This window comes from Pseudorca crassidens, unplaced genomic scaffold, assembly GCF_039906515.1.
Source record: "Pseudorca crassidens isolate mPseCra1 unplaced genomic scaffold, mPseCra1.hap1 Scaffold_63, whole genome shotgun sequence".
NCBI lineage: Eukaryota > Metazoa > Chordata > Mammalia > Artiodactyla > Delphinidae > Pseudorca > Pseudorca crassidens.
Window position 1 is genome coordinate 566,133 of NW_027136315.1, and position 13,852 is coordinate 579,984.

Below are 13,852 nucleotides of genomic sequence, written 5' to 3' on the forward strand. Positions count from 1 at the left end.
GCAATATCACTCAGCAATGAAATCTATGTCATCAGGCCCTTAGCAGCACAATGAGTGGATTCAGGTATGATGATTCTAACTGAAATAAGTCACACAGAAAAAGAAACATCATAAGATATCAGTAATACACGGAATGTAAACTTGGCTACACAGGAACTCAATTACAGAACAGAACAGGGTCTCAAATTTAGAAAACCAACTTATGCTTGCTTAAGGGTAAAGGTGAGTTGGGGTGCTGCATAAAACCAGAGATTGAAATGAGCACAGATAAAGTTCCTTAAGCCAAATATGGAATAGACAAGAGCTACTCCTTGCTCAACGAAATGGACTCAACACCGCATATTAAACGCCTAAGAATGTACCTGACTAGTAAGTATCTTAAAACCTATGGATTGCTATGTCTCCGAAAGAGAATCAAGCATGTGCACAGGGGCATAAACGCAGCAGTGATAGGATTGGAGAGGTTCGGTGAGCAAATGAAGACCCTTTCAAGTCATATTGCATGGTACACATTCCACGGGTCTCAACTCTCCAGGTTTAAGGTATTCTTCCTTCAGCTAAAACATGCATGTGGAACCAAGAGTATGATCAACCGTTTGAACGGGAGATGTGTTCAAATATGTCTCAGTTTTCGTACCCTGGTACTCGGGTGCAACATTCCAGACGCTTTACTAACACTCTCCCGACTTGGAGAGTCCGTCCCTTTAACCTCCTGTTTGGCCCAGTTTGCAATTTCTGCGGAAGATGAACAGGAATAGGGAGAACCAATGAGAGACTAGCTGGAGGTGTCTGGACGGGCAAATTTAACTCTCATTTCCCACCAGGAAGAGGAATTAACCAAAGGCTCAGCGTGCCGTGCCGGAACCATATTAGGACCTGAAGCCATCCTGCGGTGTTGCGGCCAGGTCACAAGAAAGCGAGTTGAAGAAAGGAGCTCAGGGGCACTGTAATTCACAAACCTGCAGAGTTATAAATGACAGCTATCGTCCAAAAATATACTGAAGTAAGGCTGCCAAGAGGACTTGAAAGCGGGGCAGAATTGCAGGAAACCGATTTCAGGAGGTAGACTGGAATTGCATTGAAAGCATAGGAAAGGAGGCAGAACGTCCACAAAGATGCACTTGGCCAAAAAGGGGGTATGCGTTTTTTCCTGAATATATTCAGGAAAAAACGCATACGCACTTTTTGGCCAACCAAGCAAACTTGCAAAGGAAATCTGCACTACAATGAAGTCTCACTTCCCCCCGGTCAAAAGGGCCATCTGAAAAAAGTGTAAAATCCAGAAAGGGAGAACAGGCCATGGAGAACTGGGAGCCTTGTTATGCTGATGGGCGGGATGTAAATTGCCAACAGACACTCGGGAGAAGTGTATGGTGTTTCCTGAAACATCTAAAAAACACAGCAACAGAGCCTAGGGCACTTCCACTTATGGTCCTATAGCTTAGGGAAATTAAAATCAAAAAGACACAGTCATCCCAAAGTTTGGGACGCCTTTGTTTACAAGAACCTCGTTTACCGTACAAGTTCAGTATCACAGAAAGTGAAAAATGGATAAAGAACTTGTGGTACTTACGTACAATGCAATATCACTCAGCAATGAAATCTATGTCATCAGGCCCTTAGCAGCACAATGAGTGGATTCAGGTATGATGATTCTAACTGAAATAAGTCACACAGAAAAAGAAACATCATAAGATATCAGTAATACACGGAATGTAAACTTGGCTACACAGGAACTGAATTACAGAACAGAACAGGGTCTCAAATTAGAAAACCAACTTATGCTTGCTTAAGGGGAAAGGTGAGTTGGGGTGCTGCATAAAACCAGAGATTGAAATGAGCACAGATAAAGTTCCTTAAGCCAAATATGGAATAGACAAGAGCTACTCCTTGCTCAACGAAATGGACTCAACACCGCATATTGAACGCCTAAGAATGTACCTGACTAGTAAGTATCTTAAAACCTAGGGATTGCTATGTCTCCAAAAGAGAATCAAGCGTGTGTACAGGGGCATAAACGCAGCAGTGATAGGATTGGAGAGGTTCGGTGAGCAAATGAAGATCCTTTGAAGTCATATTGCATGGTACCCATTCCACGGGTCTCAACTCTCCAGGTTTAAGGTATTCTTCCTTCAGCTAAAACATGCATGTGGAACCCAGAGTATGATCAACCGTGTGAACGGGAGATGTGTTCAAATATGTCTCAGTTTTCCTCCCCTGGTACTCGGGTGCAACATTCCAGACGCTTTACTAACACTCTCCCGACTTGGAGAGTCAGCGCCTTTAACCTCCTGTTTGGCCCAGTTTGCAATTTCTGCGCAAGATGAACAGGAATAGGGAGAACCAATGAGAGACTAGCTGGAGGTGTCTGGACGGGCAAATTTAACTCTCATTTCCCACCAGGAAGAGGAAATAGCCAAAGGCTCAGCGTGCCGTGCCGGAACCAGATTAGGGCCTGAAGCCATCCTGCGGTGTTGCGGCCAGATCACAAGAAAGCGAGTTGAAGAAAGGAGCGCAGGGGCACTGTAATTCACAAACCTGCAGAGTTATAAATGACAGCTATCGTCCAAAAATATACTGGAGTAAGGCTGCCAAGAGGACTTGAAAGCGGCGCAGAATTGCAGGAAACCGATTTCAGGAGGTAAACTGGAATTGCATTGAAAGCATAGGAAAAGAGGCAGAACGTCCACAATGATGCACTTGGCCAAAAAGGGCGTATGCGTTTTTTCCTGAATATATTCAGGAAAAAACGCATACGCCCTTTTTGGCCAACCAAGCAAGCTTGCAAAGAAATCTGCACTACAATGAAGTCTCACTTCCCCCCGGTCAAAAGGGCCATCTGAAAAAAGTGTAAAATCCAGAAAGGCAGGACAGGCCATGGAGAACTGGGAGCCTTGTTATGCTGATGGGCGGGATGTAAATTGCCAACAGACACTCAGGAGAAGTGTATGGTGTTTCCTGAAACATCTAAGAAACAAAGCAACAGAGCCTAGGGCACTTCCACTTATGGTCCTATAGCTTAGGGAAATTAAAATAAAAAAGACACAGCCACCCCAAAGTTTGGGACGCCTCTGTTTACAAGAACCTCGTTTACCGTACAAGTTCAGTATCACAGAAAGTGAAAAATGGATAAAGAACTTGTGGTACTTATGTACAATGCAGTATCACTCAGCAATGAAATCTATGTCATCAGGCCCGTAGCAGCATAATGAGTGGATTCAGGTACGATGATTCTAACTGAAATAAGTCACACAGAAAAAGAAACATCATAAGATATCACTAATACACGGAATGTAAACTTGGCTACACAGGAACTGAATTCCAAAACAGAACAGGGTCTCAAATTTAGAAAACCAACTTAAGATTGCTTAAGGGGAAAGGTGAGTTGGGGTGCTGCATAAAACCAGAGATTGAAATGAGCACAGATAAAGTTCCTTAAGCCAAATATGGAATAGAAAAGAGCTACTCCTTGCTCAACGAAATGGACTCAACACCCCATATTAAACGCCTAAGAATGTACCTGACTAGTAAGTATCTTAAAACCTATGGATTGCTATGTCTCTGAAAGAGAATCAAGCATGTGTACAGGGGCATAAACGCAGCAGTGATAGGATTGGAGAGGTTCGGTGAGCAAATGAAGACCCTTTGAAGTCATATTGCATGGTACCCATTCCACGGGTTTCAACTACCCAGGTTTAAGGTATTCTTCCTTCAGCTAAAACATGCATGTGGAACCTAGAGTATGATCAACCGTGTGATCGGGAGACGTGTTCAAATATGTCTCAGTTTTCGTACCCTGGTACTCGGGTGCAACATTCCAGACGCTTTACTAACACTCTCCCGACTTGGAGAGTCAGTCCCTTTAACCTCCTGTTTGGCCCAGTTTGCAATTTCTGCGGAAGATGAACAGGAATAGCGAGAACCAATGAGAGACTAGCTGGAGGTGTCTGGACGGGCAAATTTAACTCTCATTTCCCACCAGGAAGAGGAATTAACCAAAGGCTCAGCGTGCCGTGCCGGAACCAGATTAGGGCCTGAAGCCATCCTGCGGTGTTGCGGCCAGCTCACAAGAAAGCGAGTTGAAGAAAGGAGCTCAGGGGCACTGTAATTCACAAACCTGCAGAGTTATAAATGACAGCTATCGTCCAAAAATATACTGAAGTAAGGCTGCCAAGAGGACTTGAAAGCGGGGCAGAATTGCAGGAAACCGATTTCAGGAGGTAGACTGGAATTGCATTGAAAGCATAGGAAAAGAGGCAGAACGTCCACAATGATGCACTTGGCCATAAAGGGCGTATGCGTTTTTTCCTGAATATATTCAGGAAAAAACGCATACGCCCTTTTTGGCCAACCAAGCAAGCTTGCAAAGGAAATCTGCACTACAATGAAGTCTCACTTCCCCCCGGTCAAAAGGGCCATCTGAAAAAAGTGTAAAATCCAGAAAGGCAGGACAGGCCATGGAGAACTGGGAGCCTTGTTATGCTGATGGGCGGGATGTAAATTGCCAACAGACACTCGGGAGAAGTGTATGGTGTTTCCTGAAACATCTAAAAAACAAAGCAACAGAGCCTAGGGCACTTCCACTTATGGTCCTATAGTTTAGTTAAATTAAAATCAAAAAGACACAGCCACCCCAAAATTTGGGATGCCTCTGTTTACAAGAACCTCGTTTACCGTAGAAGTTCAGTATCACAGAAAGTGAAAAATGGATAAAGAAGTTGTGGTATTTACTTACAAAGCAATATCACTCAGCAATGAAATCTATGTCATCAGGCCCTTAGCAGCACAATGAGTGGATTCAGGTATGATGATTCTAACTGAAATAAGTCACACAGAAAAAGAAACATCATAAGATATCAGTAATACACGGAATGTAAACTTGGCTACACAGGAACTGAATTACAGAACAGAACAGGGTCTCAAATTTAGAAAACCAACTTATGCTTGCTTAAGGGTAAAGGTGAGTTGGGGTGCTGCATAAAACCAGAGATTGAAATGAGCACAGATAAAGTTCCTTAAGCCAAATATGGAATAGACAAGAGCTACTCCTTGCTCAACGAAATGGACTCAACACCGCATATTAAACGCCTAAGAATGTACCTGACTAGTAAGTATCTTAAAACCTATGGAATGCTATGTCTCCAAAAGAGAATCAAGCATGTGTACAGGGGCATAAACGCAGCAGTGATAGGATTGGAGAGGTTCGGTGAGCAAATGAAGACCCTTTGAAGTCATATTGCATGGTACCCATTCCACGGGTCTCAAGTCTCCAGGTTTAAGGTATTCTTCCTTCAGCTAAAACATGCATGTGGAACCCAGAGTATGATCAACTGTGTGATCGGGAGACGTGTTCAAATATGTCTCAGTTTTTGTACCCTGGTACTCGGGTGCAACATTCCAGACGCTTTACTAACACTCTCCCGACTTGGAGAGTCAGTCCCTTTAACCTCCTGTTTGGCCCAGTTTGCAATTTCTGCGGAAGATGAACAGGAATAGCGAGAACCAATGAGAGACTAGCTGGAGGTGTCTGGACGGGCAAATTTAACTCTCATTTCCCACCAGGAAGAGGAAATAACCAAAGGCTCAGCGTGCCGTGCCGGAACCAGATTAGGGCCTGAAGCCATCCTGCGGTGTTGCGGCCAGCTCAAAAGAAAGCGAGTTGAAGAAAGGAGCTCAGGGGCACTGTAATTCACAAACCTGCAGAGTTATAAATGACAGCTATCGTCCAAAAATATACTGAAGTAAGGCTGCCAAGAGGACTTGAAAGCGGGGCAGAATTGCAGGAAACCGATTTCAGGAGGTAGACTGGAATTGCATTGAAAGCATAGGAAAAGAGGCAGAACGTCCACAATGATGCACTTGGCCATAAAGGGCGTATGCGTTTTTTCCTGAATATATTCAGGAAAAAACGCATACGCCCTTTTTGGCCAACCAAGCAAGCTTGCAAACGAAATCTGCACTACAATGAAGTCTCACTTGCCCCCGGTCAAAAGGACCATCTGAAAAAAGTGTAAAATCCAGAAAGGCAGGACAGGCCATGGAGAACTGGGAGCATTGTTATGCTGATGGGAGGGATGTAAATTGCCAACAGACACTCCGGAGAAGTGTATGGTGTTTCCTGAAACATCTAAAAAACAAAGCAACAGAGCCTAGGGCACTTCTACTTATGGTCCTATAGCTTAGGGAAATTAAAATCAAAAAGACACAGCCACCCCAAAATTTGGGACGCCTCTGTTTACAAGAACCTCGTTTACCATACAAGTTCAGTATCACAGAAAGTGAAAAATGGATAAAGAACTTGTGGTACTTACATACAATGCAGTATCACTCAGCAATGAAATCTATGTCATCAGGCCCGTAGCAGCATAATGAATGGATTCAGGTACGATGATTCTAACTGAAATGAGTCACACAGAAAAAGAAACATCATAAGATATCAGTAATACACGGAATGTAAACTTGGCTACACAGGAACTGAATTACAGAACAGAACAGGGTCTCAAATTTAGAAAACCAACTTATTCTTGCTTAAGGGGAAAGGTGAGTTGGGGTGCTGCATAAAACCAGAGATTGAAATGAGCACAGATAAAGTTCCTTAAGCCAAATATGGAATAGACAAGAGCTACTCCTTGCTCAATGAAATGGACTCAACACACCATATTAAATGCCTAAGAATGTACCTGACTAGTAAGTATCTTAAAACCTATGGATTGCTATGTCTCCAAAAGAGAATCAAGCGTGTGTACAGGGGCATAAACGCAGCAGTGATAGGATTGGAGAGGTTCGGTGAGCAAATGAAGACCCTTTGAAGTCATATTGCATGATACCCATTCCACGGGTCTCAACTCTCCAGGTTTAAGGTATTCTTCCTTCAGCTAAAACATGCATGTGGAACCCAGAGTATGATCAACCGTGTGAATGGGAGACGTGTTCAAATATGTCTCAGTTTTCCTCCCCTGGTACTCGGGTGCAACATTCCAGACGCTTTACTAACACTCTCCCCACTTGGAGAGTCAGCGCCTTTAACCTCCTGTTTGGCCCAGTTTGCAATTTCTGCGGAAGATAAACAGGAATAGGGAGAACCAATCAGAGACTAGCTGGAGGTGTCTGGACGGGCAAATTTAACTCTCATTTCCCACCAGGAAGAGGAAATAACCAAAGGCTCAGCGTGCCGTGCCGGAACCAGATTAGGGCCTGAAGCTATCCTGCGGTGTTGCGGCCAGCTCAAAAGAAAGCGAGTTGAAGAAAGGAGCTCAGGGGCACTGTAATTCACAAACCTGCAGAGTTATAAATGACAGCTATCGTCCAAAAATATACTGAAGTAAGGCTGCCAAGAGGACTTGAAAGCGGGGCAGAATTGCAGGAAACCGAGTTCAGGAGGTAGACTGGAATTGCATTGAAAGCATAGGAAAAGAGGCAGAACGTCCACAATGATGCACTTGGCCAAAAAGGGCGTATGCATTTTTTCCTGAATATATTCAGGAAAAAACGCATACACCCTTTTTGGCCAACCAAGCAAACTTGCAAAGGAAATCTGCACTACAATGAAGTCTCACTTCCTCCCGGTCAAAAGGGCCATCTGAAAAAAGTGTAAAATCCAGAAAGGCAGGACAGGCCATGGAGAACTGGGAGCCCTGTTATTTTGATGGGCGGGATGTAAATTGCCAACAGACACTCGGGAGAAGTGTATGGTGTTTCCTGAAACATCTAAAAAACAAAGCAACAGAGCCTAGGGCACTTCCACTTATGGTCCTATAGCTTAGGGAAATCAAAATCAAAAAGACACAGCCACCCCAAAGTTTGGGATGGCTCTGTTTACAAGAACATCGTTTACAGTACAAGTTCAACATCGCAGAAAGTGAAAAATGGATAAAGAAGTTGTGGTATTTACTTACAAAGCAATATCACTCAGCAATGAAATCTATGTCATCAGGCCCTTAGCAGCACAATGAGTGGATTCAGGTATGATGATTCTAACTGAAATAAGTCACACAGAAAAAGAAACATCATAAGATATCAGTAATACACGGAATGTAAACTTGGCTACACAGGAACTGAATTACAGAACAGAACAGGGTCTCAAATTTAGAAAACCAACTTATGCTTGCTTAAGGGTAAAGGTGAGTTGGGGTGCTGCATAAAACCAGAGATTGAAATGAGCACAGATAAAGTTCCTTAAGCCAAATATGGAATAGACAAGAGCTACTCCTTGCTCAACGAAATGGACTCAACACCGCATATTAAACGCCTAAGAATGTACCTGACTAGTAAGTATCTTAAAACCTATGGAATGCTATGTCTCCAAAAGAGAATCAAACATGTGTACAGGGGCATAAACGCAGCAGTGATAGGATTGGAGAGGTTCGGTGAGCAAATGAAGACCCTTTGAAGTCATATTGCATGGTACCCATTCCACGGGTCTCAACTCTCCAGGTTTAAGGTATTCTTCCTTCAGCTAAAACATGCATGTGGAACCCAGAGTATGATCAACCGTGTGATCGGGAGACGTGTTCAAATATGTCTCAGTTTTTGTACCCTGGTACTCGGGTGCAACATTCCAGACGCTTTACTAACATTCTCCCGACTTGGAGAGTCAGTCCCTTTAACCTCCTGTTTGGCCCAGTTTGCAATTTCTGCGGAAGATGAACAGGAATAGCGAGAACCAATGAGAGACTAGCTGGAGGTGTCTGGACGGGCAAATTTAACTCTCATTTCCCACCAGGAAGAGGAAATAACCAAAGGCTCAGCGTGCCGTGCCGGAACCAGATTAGGGCCTGAAGCCATCCTGCGGTGTTGCGGCCAGCTCAAAAGAAAGCGAGTTGAAGAAAGGAGCTCAGGGGCACTGTAATTCACAAACCTGCAGAGTTATAAATGACAGCTATCGTCCAAAAATATACTGAAGTAAGGCTGCCAAGAGGACTTGAAAGCGGGGCAGAATTGCAGGAAACCGATTTCAGGAGGTAGACTGGAATTGCATTGAAAGCATAGGAAAAGAGGCAGAACGTCCACAATGATGCACTTGGCCATAAAGGGCGTATGCGTTTTTTCCTGAATATATTCAGGAAAAAACGCATACGCCCTTTTTGGCCAACCAAGCAAGCTTGCAAACGAAATCTGCACTACAATGAAGTCTCACTTCCCCCCGGTCAAAAGGACCATCTGAAAAAAGTGTAAAATCCAGAAAGGCAGGACAGGCCATGGAGAACTGGGAGCATTGTTATGCTGATGGGAGGGATGTAAATTGCCAACAGACACTCCGGAGAAGTGTATGGTGTTTCCTGAAACATCTAAAAAATAAAGCAACAGAGCCTAGGGCACTTCTACTTATGGTCCTATAGCTTAGGGAAATTAAAATCAAAAAGACACAGCCACCCCAAAATTTGGGACGCCTCTGTTTACAAGAACCTCGTTTACCATACAAGTTCAGTATCACAGAAAGTGAAAAATGGATAAAGAACTTGTGGTACTTACATACAATGCAGTATCACTCAGCAATGAAATCTATGTCATCAGGCCCGTAGCAGCATAATGAATGGATTCAGGTACGATGATTCTAACTGAAATAAGTCACACAGAAAAAGAAACATCATAAGATATCAGTAATACACGGAATGTAAACTTGGCTACACAGGAACTGAATTACAGAACAGAACAGGGTCTCAAATTTAGAAAACCAACTTATTCTTGCTTAAGGGGAAAGGTGAGTTGGGGTGCTGCATAAAACCAGAGATTGAAATGAGCACAGATAAAGTTCCTTAAGCCAAATATGGAATAGACAAGAGCTACTCCTTGCTCAATGAAATGGACTCAACACACCATATTAAATGCCTAAGAATGTACCTGACTAGTAAGTATCTTAAAACCTATGGATTGCTATGTCTCCAAAAGAGAATCAAGCGTGTGTACAGGGGCATAAACGCAGCAGTGATAGGATTGGAGAGGTTCGGTGAGCAAATGAAGACCCTTTGAAGTCATATTGCATGATACCCATTCCACGGGTCTCAACTCTCCAGGTTTAAGGTATTCTTCCTTCAGCTAAAACATGCATGTGGAACCCAGAGTATGATCAACCGTGTGAACGGGAGACGTGTTCAAATATGTCTCAGTTTTCCTCCCCTGGTACTCGGGTGCAACATTCCAGACGCTTTACTAACACTCTCCCCACTTGGAGAGTCAGCGCCTTTAACCTCCTGTTTGGCCCAGTTTGCAATTTCTGCGGAAGATAAACAGGAATAGGGAGAACCAATCAGAGACTAGCTGGAGGTGTCTGGACGGGCAAATTTAACTCTCATTTCCCACCAGGAAGAGGAAATAACCAAAGGCTCAGCGTGCCGTGCCGGAACCAGATTAGGGCCTGAAGCTATCCTGCGGTGTTGCGGCCAGCTCAAAAGAAAGCGAGTTGAAGAAAGGAGCTCAGGGGCACTGTAATTCACAAATCTGCAGAGTTATAAATGACAGCTATCGTCCAAAAATATACTGAAGTAAGGCTGCCAAGAGGACTTGAAAGCGGGGCAGAATTGCAGGAAACCGAGTTCAGGAGGTAGACTGGAATTGCATTGAAAGCATAGGAAAAGAGGCAGAACGTCCACAATGATGCACTTGGCCAAAAAGGGCGTATGCATTTTTTCCTGAATTATTCAGGAAAAAACGCATACACCCTTTTTGGCCAACCAAGCAAACTTGCAAAGGAAATCTGCACTACAATGAAGTGTCACTTCCTCCCGGTCAAAAGGGCCATCTGAAAAAAGTGTAAAATCCAGAAAGGCAGGACAGGCCATGGAGAACTGGGAGCCTTGTTATTTTGATGGGCGGGATGTAAATTGCCAACAGACACTCGGGAGAAGTGTATGGTGTTTCCTGAAACATCTAAAAAACAAAGCAACAGAGCCTAGGGCACTTCCACTTATGGTCCTATAGCTTAGGGAAATCAAAATCAAAAAGACACAGCCACCCCAAAGTTTGGGATGGCTCTGTTTACAAGAACATCGTTTACAGTACAAGTTCAACATCGCAGAAAGTGAAAAATGGATAAAGAAGTTGTGGTATTTACTTACAAAGCAATATCACTCAGCAATGAAATATATGTCATCAGGCCCTTAGCAGCACAATGAGTGGATTCAGGTATGATGATTCTAACTGAAATAAGTCACACAGAAAAAGAAACATCATAAGATATCAGTAATACACGGAATGTAAACTTGGCTACACAGGAACTGAATTACAGAACAGAACAGGGTCTCAAATTTAGAAAACCAACTTATGCTTGCTTAAGGGTAAAGGTGAGTTGGGGTGCTGCATAAAACCAGAGATTGAAATGAGCACAGATAAAGTTCCTTAAGCCAAATATGGAATAGACAAGAGCTACTCCTTGCTCAACGAAATGGACTCAACACCGCATATTAAACGCCTAAGAATGTACCTGACTAGTAAGTATCTTAAAACCTATGGATTGCTATGTCTCCAAAAGAGAATCAAGCGTGTGTACAGGGGCATAAACGCAGCAGTGATAGGATTGGAGCGGTTCGGTGAGCAAATGAAGACCCTTTGAAGTCATATTGCATGGTACCCATTCCACGGGTCTCAACTCTCCAGGTTTAAGGTATTCTTCCTTCAGCTAAAACATGCATGTGGAACCCAGAGTATGATCAACCGTGTGAACGGGAGACGTGTTCAAATATGTCTCAGTTTTAATCCCCTGGTACTCGGGTGCAACATTCCAGACGCTTTAATAACACTCTCCCCACTTGGAGAGTCAGCGCCTTTAACCTCCTGTTTGGCCCAGTTTGCAATTTCTGCGGAAGATGAACAGGAATAGCGAGAACCAATGAGAGACTAGCTGGAGGTGTCTGGACGGGCAAATTTAACTCTTATTTCCCACCAGGAAGAGGAAATAACCAAAGGCTCAGCGTGCCGTGCCGGAACCAGATTAGGGCCTGAAGCCATGCTGTGGTGTTGCGGCCAGGTCACAAGAATGCGAGTTGAAGAAAGGAGCTCAGGGGCACTGTAATTCACAAACCTGCAGAGTTATAAATGACAGCTATCGTCCAAAAATATACTGAAGTAAGGCTGCCAAGAGGACTTGAAAGCGGGGCAGAATTGCAGGAAACCGAGTTCAGGAGGTAGACTGGAATTGCATTGAAAGCATAGGAAAAGAGGCAGAACGTCCACAATGATGCACTTGGCCAAAAAGTGCGTATGCGTTTTTTCCTGAATATATTCAGGAAAAAACGCATACGCCCTTTTTGGCCAACCAAGCAAGCTTGCAAAGGAAATCTGCACTACAATGAAGTCTCACTTCCCCCCGGTCAAAAGGGCCATCTGAAAAAAGTGTAAAATCCAGAAAGGCAGGACAGGCCATGGAGAACTGGGAGCCTTGTTATGCTGATGGGCGGGATGTAAATTGCCAACAGACACTCGGGAGATGTGTATGGTGTTTCCTGAAACATCTAAAAAACAAAGCAACAGAGCCTAGGGCACTTCCACTTATGGTCCTATAGCTTACGGAAATTAAAAACAAAAAGACACAGCCACCCCAAAGTTTGGGACGCCTCTGTTTACAAGAACCTCGTTTACCGTACATGTTCAATATCACAGAAAGTGAAAAATGGATAAAGAACTTGTGGTACTTACGTACAATGCAGTATCACTCAGCAATGAAATCTATGTCATCAGGCTCGTAGCAGCATAATGAGTGGATTCAGGTACGATGATTCTAACTGAAATAAGTCACACAGAAAAAGAAACATCATAAGATATCACTAATACACGGAATGTAAACTTGGCTACACAGGAACTGAATTCCAAAACAAAACAGGGTCTCAAATTTAGAAAACCAACTTATGCTTGCTTAAGGGGAAAGGTGAGTTGGGGTGCTGCATAAAACCAGAGATTGAAATGAGCACAGATAAAGTTCCTTAAGCCAAATATGGAATAGACAAGAGCTACTCCTTGCTCAACGAAATGGACTCAACACCCCATATTAAACGCCTAAGAATGTACCTGACTAGTAAGTATCTTAAAACCTATGGATTGCTATGTCTCTGAAAGAGAATCAAGCATGTGTACAGGGGCATAAACGTGGCAGTGATAGGATTGGAGAGGTTCGGTGAGCAAATGAAGACCCTTTGAAGTCATATTGCATGGTACCCATTCCACGGGTTTCAACTCTCCAGGTTTAAGGTATTCTTCCTTCAGCTAAAACATGCATGTGGAACCTAGAGTATGATCAACCGTGTGATCGGGAGACGTGTTCAAATATGTCTCAGTTTTCGTACGCTGGTACTCGGGTGCAACATTCCAGACGCTTTACTAACACTCTCCCGACTTGGAGAGTCAGTCCCTTTAACCTCCTGTTTGGCCCAGTTTGCAATTTCTGCGGAAGATGAACAGGAATAGCGAGAACCAATGAGAGACTAGCTGGAGGTGTCTGGACGGGAAAATTTAACTCTCATTTCCCACCAGGAAGAGGAATTAACCAAAGGCTCAGCGTGCCGTGCCGGAACCAGATTAGGGCCGGAAGCCATCCTGCGGTGTTGCGGCCAGCTCACAAGAAAGCGAGTTGAAGAAAGGAGCTCAGGGGCACTGTAATTCACAAACCTGCAGAGTTATAAATGACAGCTATCGTCCAAAAATATACTGAAGTAAGGCTGCCAAGAGGACTTGAAAGCGGGGCAGAATTGCAGGAAACCGATTTCAGGAGGTAGAGTGGAATTGCATTGAAAGCATAGGAAAAGAGGCAGAACGTCCACAATGATGCACTTGGCCAAAAAGGGCGTATGCGTTTTTTCCTGAATATATTCAGGAAAAAACGCATACGCCCTTTTTGGCCAACCAAGCAAGCTTGCAAAGGAAA